Below are 6,506 nucleotides of genomic sequence, written 5' to 3' on the forward strand. Positions count from 1 at the left end.
TTTTATTTATTGTGACTTAAAAAAAAAAACTTTTTTAGCCTTAGACTGTATGGTTTGGTGGATAGAGCGTCAGCCCATGGACCAAACAGTCCAATGTTTGATTCCAAGCAAGGGCATGTACCTCAGTTGCAGTCCCGATCCCAGCCTGTTCAGGGCAGGTGCAGGAGGCAACCAATCGATGTGTCTCTCGCACATTGATGTTTCTCTCTCTGTGTCTCCCCACTTCCTTTCCATTGTCTCTAAACATTGATGGAAAAATATCCTCGGGTGACGATTAACAAAACAAAATTTTTTTAATTGAGATATAATTGACATTTTAAAAACTATTTTATTGCTATTTTAGTTGTTTCCATCTAACCCTCTATTCTCTAATTGACCTTATTCTTGCCAGATAAAAATTTACTGGGGACTCTTCTTAGAAATACAAGGTCTATACTGGTTAAGAAAAGGTAGCTTACTGTTACTCCCAAACACAATTTTTTAAAATTTTATTGACAATTATATTTTCACTCTCTTGATAAAGAGCCCAGATAAAAAATTCCTATAGGCAGAACTACCTCAATAATTTAAGGCAGAATTTTGAGTGTTCAAATTTGTTTTCTTCTTTTTAAAAAATACAAATCATCAGAAACTATTTCATCCTATAATGATTCTTGTTTACATTTGAGTCAAATACTGTGAATCAAGTGATGCCTCTAAGTACTTGAAATAACCAGAATTCTTCCTAATTGAGGAGACTCTATTTTCTGACACTGGCCAACAATATGTCCAAACATAGGCCAAGATAGTCCCTGCTGTTACTGAATTAAATCTCCAGAAAGTATACTGTGCCTTCAAGGATCCTCTGACTTCTTTGGCTCTGGGGCTTTAAGATTGATTCAACTCTTTTTTGGTGTAAAAATAAAAATTCTGAAATAATGAAATGTCAGTACTCAAGCTATAAAATCCAGAGACTGCTCAGTGAAGCTTACTTTATGCTTCACATAAATGATCTAAATGGTTACATTATTTGCTCTCAACACATTTATTGATGGTCTGCTATAAGCAAAGAACTATATGTGACAGGTACTATGGAGAATGAAATGATGAAGAGGACACAGACCCAGTTGTTATGATTCAGTGAAGGAGAGGGATGTACACAAATAATTAGAATATACAGCACCCAGAATTTGCATTGCAGCAGAAGAGCAGTGGCATTAGAGATTGGAGTGGCCCCAGCGATAGCAGTAACAGTGAACATAATTCAGAGATTCTCTGTAACATAGTCCCCTAACATATAAAATGAGGTGTTGTATGGGCTGGTCCAGTGGTCTCTAAATATTTTGGATTGTATACAACCATCGATAAAATTTGTTATATCACACCTCAATATTTATTTATAATGATATATGTGTGATTTATTGCATATATTATCTATACTAATAAAAGGGTAATATGCTAATTAGACTGGACATCTTCTAGACGTCCTTCCAGACAAAGCCATGGTGGAAGGGCCGAGGCAGAGACAGTTAGGGGCAATCAGACAGGCAGGGGAGAGCAGGAAGGGGGATCAGGCCAACAGGGGAGAGCAGTTAGAGGGATCAGGCTGGCAGGGGAGAGCAGTTAGGGCGATCAGGCAGACAGGCAGAGGTGGTTAGGGGCAATCAGGGAGGCAGGGGAGCAGTTAGGGGCATCAGGCAGGCAGGCAGGGGAGTGGTTAGGGGGTGATCAGGCTGGCAGGCAGAAGTGGTTAGGGGCAATCAGGAAGGCAGACAGGCGAGCAGTTGGGAACCAGCAGTCCTGGATTGTGAGAGGGATATCCCTGTGGGATTGGACCTAAACCAGCAGTCGGACATCCCCCAAGGGGTCCTGGATTGGAGAGGGTGCAGGCCAGGCTGAGGGCCACCCTCCCCCCATGCATAAATATTGTGCACCGGGCCTCTAGTAATACAATAATTAGCTTGAGAGGCTTTTAAAAAATACCAAGGCCATGATCCCCACCAAACCAATTATATAAAGCTATCTGGGAGAGGGGCATACTCATGGATATATATATTTTTAATCCTCACCTGAGAATATTTTTCCATTGACATTTAGAAAATGGAAGAGAGAGGGATAGACAGAGAGAAATATCAGTGTGAGAGAAACACATCAATTGGTTACCTCCTGCACAAGCCCTGACCAGGGCCTGGGCCAGGGAGAAGCCTGAAACCGAGGTACGTGCCCTTGACTAGAATTGAACCCAGGACCCTTTGGTCCCCAAGCTGATGCTCTATCCATTGAGCGAAACTGGCTAGGGCCTCATGGACTTTTTTTAAAGTACTCAATGCTAGAAGACAACACAGATGAACAAGAAATAAAATTAGTATATACTTTCACATTTGTCGTATGTGCTATGAAGAAATTTGATAGAATTACTGAAAATAAAATGGAAATACTTACTTAGATAAAATAGAGGCACTTACTTAGATAACCACCATCAGAGAAGGCTTCTCCAAGAAGCTGATATTTGCTGATGAGGAGCTGAACTGTGTGGGTGGTGGGTGTGAGGGGCAAGGGGGTTGGACAGTAAGAATATGCAAAACAGAGAGAAAAGCAGGAGACCAACATTCAGAAAAATAAATGAATGGGAGCAAACATGATTGAGTCTAGAGAAACAGTAGCATGCAATAAAGCTCGAGAATTCAACACAGGCTGGTCCTACATGGCCCTATAATTTGAAGCACAGTTTATTCAAACTATAAAAGAAACAGCCAGTGAGGGTTTCAATAGGTGAGTCATTTGGTCTGATATTCATTTAAAGAAAATACTCTATATACAGTGAGCCTGAATATAAGTATACCTTATAACCCAGCCGTGGGCAAACTACGGCCCCCGGGCCGGATTCGGCCCGTTCGGCTGTTCTATCCGGCCCGCAGAGCCGAAAGAGCAGAGGGTTCTCTTGCTCTCCCCTCCGCTCCTTCACCAGCAGCAGTGTCAACATGGCAAAGTCGGGAAACACGGCCGCAGCTCCTTCTTCTGAGTGGGCGGATTTATATCCGCCCATTCAGTAGAAGGAACAACCTCTCAATCTTCCAGAGGCTCCTTGTAATGCCCACGGACGGACGCGTCCCCCGACATCACCCTGGGAATGCGTAGACACGTTATCGTGGTAATGTAGGGAGACACGCCCCTGGAGAGCACAGTATCAGAGCATTAGCTAAAAAGGAGACCAACAACACTGTTCCCACTGAAGTTGATGTTTTAAAGACCAAAAACCTTTCAACCCAGTCTACATTGCCATCTACATCTACGACCCGGGCATAATTTGGAAGTTGCACTAAAGAAAATGTTTAATTTACTGTTTACACATTTTGTTCTTTTCTATTTGTTTTAGTTTTAAACTATTTTATTATATTTAAGTTTAATTTGAAAGGCTTTTGTACCTTTCCTTTGTTAGGCAATTTTATTTTGCCTTTGCCATCTTCAATATAAGGTATGTTATTGTGCTATGATTCCTCCATTTTTTGAAGTTTCAAATTATAATAATTAGTGTTTACATTCTTCTTGTTAAAATGTTTGAAATGAATAAAACTATTGAAATAAAAAAAGACCATACCCTTTTATGTAATGATGTTTACTTTGAATTTATATTAGTTCACACAAACACTCCATCCATGCTTTTGTTCCGGCCCTCCGGTCCAGTTTAAGAACCCATTGTGGCCCTCGAGTCAAAAAGTTTGCCCACCCCTGTTATAACCCATCAGTTTCACTCCTAGGTATATGACTTTTTCTTTCTCTCTATTTTGAGGTACCTGCTGAAAGAAGATTAAAAAAAGGAAAAATCACACAGACCAATGAATATTATGGGCCTGTTGACAAGACTATATTATGGAGATGGACTTTTCAAGTTACCTGGAAATTCCCCCAAGTACTCTTTTAATTAAAAAGAGGCTTCCAAGAATCCAGTTTTAGGAAGGGAACAGGTTGGTCACACTGACAGATATTCCGCCATTTCTACCATTGTGTGTTACATTTGTTCAATGGACAATCTAAATTTATACTTCAGTCTTTGTAATCCAAGTAAATATCAGGCTTTTCCTTAGAAAACGTCCTTCTGTGGGCTTGCAAATTAGGATTCTTGAGAGCTTGCTTGGAGGTTCTAGCAGGGGAGTGCAGCGAGATTGATATGCCTTTGACCAAAGACTGGTCCTCTCCTCTGGGGGGGAAGGTGCAGCTTCGGGAGGGACGCACAAGGATCAGTGAGGGAAGAGGGGGACACCTGCCTAGGCAGCCAGATTCCCCACCCACTCCAATCAACCCTGGTGATCAAAGGGGTGGCAGATGTGGCAGCCAGATCACCCCCACATCTGCAAATTAGGATTCTTTTTTTTTTTTTTAACAAAGAACAAATTTTATTTTTACTTCTTTTTTGTTAATCCTCACCCAAGAATATTTTCCCATTGATTTTAGAGAAAGTGGAAGGGATGGGGAGAGACAGAGAGAGAGAGAAACATGGGGATAAGTTTGTAACTGAGGTATGTGCCCTTGACTGGAATTGAGCCCGGATCCCTTCAATCCTCGGGCCATTGTTCTATACACTGAGCCAAACCGGCTAGGGTGCAAATTAGGATTCTTAATTCACAAGGTAGGGTTAAACTCTGGACTGTGGCAAGTCTACCTTGGTGACCCTATGCTTTCCTCAAATCTAGACATCATTCATTGCAAGAGTGATACCCTCGATTTAATAATGGGGTGGAGTAGGGGCTGGGAGGATAAGCAGGGGAGAGAAGAAACACCACCACCACACTGAATGGACCTAGCAACTGTAAGCCATGCCTCGACATCTGCACTATGGAATTATTTAAAAAGGCCATCTTAGAATCAGGACCACAAATTCCTTTCAAACTTCTTCCTGTTTCTTTGTCTGATGACCTCCCATTGTTCCGGCTTCCCTTTCACCTGGTGCTGCACACTGATCTCTCTCAGGGTCTCTTCATCTTTTTAAGAGATTAAATGAGACGACTTCCCTGAGCAGTGACCTTTCCACTTGCAATGTTTACGCTGATGCGCACTCCTTTGGTGTGCCCACAGCTGCAGCTGAAAGCTGCTGCGGGCATCTACCCCACCCAGAGCTATTCAGGGGCACGCACACAGCCCCGCAGAGGAAATGCCATGCGGGTCATCTGTAGTTGGAGGGGGAGCAGCAATAATACAAAGACTGGCTAACAAAACCTTACTGTGGCTCTGGCCTCCTGGGAAGCAGGCGAGCAGGCAGACTAACCCGGGTGGAGTCACAAGAAAATGGAACAGCTATTTTTAGCACAAGTGCCTGGCATTTAAAGGAACTGCCAACAAAGCCTTAAGGGGGGGAAAAAAAGAAATAAAAGGACTGTGGCTACATTGTGAGCCATGTTAGACAGGTATGCAGTGAGAAAATAACCACTTCCCACATATAGCACACATACTTAGGGGAGTCGGCTAACTGTTGCCCTATTAAATCAATGCTTTTTAACCACTGCATTGAGATCATAATCCAATTGTTTAGTGATTAGCCAGGATTGCAACTGAGAAAATGCTCAGTTTTCATTGAAGGAGTGGACAAAAAGGCTAGCAAAAGAGACTGCTATGCAGTTTTGCCACAAGGGCAAAATATCACAAAAGGGAGAGTGAAAAGTTTCAGATAGTCAAGGGGGTCGAGAACTCTAAAGTAGCACCAAATATGAGTTCTGAGGCATTGAACTTGGAAATTAAGAGATTATTGCTTATAGTAGGAGGCTGGGACTAAGTAAAGAGCGCCAAGGAGAAGTCACCATGAGAGTCCTGGGCAAGAGACATTAGAGAAAAAGAATCTAACATTCTGTTTAAAGCCACATGCTATGCTAATCCTTTAGTATGAAGTTAAACTCTGCCAGGGTTCCCATATCTCCTTCAGCAAAATGCTAATAAACTCAATTTCCTTGTATGAATGGCATATGACAGTCTAGGGTGGAAAGTAATCTTTTTCTCTCTACCTTTTAGTTCTTCGGGTTGGGGCGCTATAAATTAGACTGGTCAAGGACAGATGAATGAGAGAGAAACAAAACACATGGGAGCACTCAAAAATGAGTGGATAGAATTTGGGCTTACATAGCATCTTAACAAAAGAAAAATACCTTGTTAGGGACGTGATAAGACAAAGGAAAATGAGATTCTTGGTTGACAAATTATGGAGACGTAGGTATATGAGGGAAACTAATGGAAGACAAGGCTAGTTTTAGACAAGTTTGCTATATAGATTCCTCTAATGCCCATCTCTGGGCTGATAAGGGTCTAGATAGAATCATCTCCAGTGATTAATTAACTTCTGTGCTTCCTGGTGGTGGTGGTGGATGGGGGTGAAGGGGTGGCAACTTGACAAATTTATTTCCTGCTTTTAGGCAAATTGGGGAAAGACAGAGAGCTTTTCTTAGATCTCTTCTCTATTGCCTTCAACTCCAAAGGATTCTTATGTCAAAGTGGCATGACCTGGGTTGGCATATTCTGCTACCCTGCAGGGGGAATAAAAT

The sequence above is a fragment of the Plecotus auritus genome, assembly GCF_963455305.1.
Source record: "Plecotus auritus genome assembly, chromosome: 6".
Lineage (NCBI taxonomy): Eukaryota > Metazoa > Chordata > Mammalia > Chiroptera > Vespertilionidae > Plecotus > Plecotus auritus.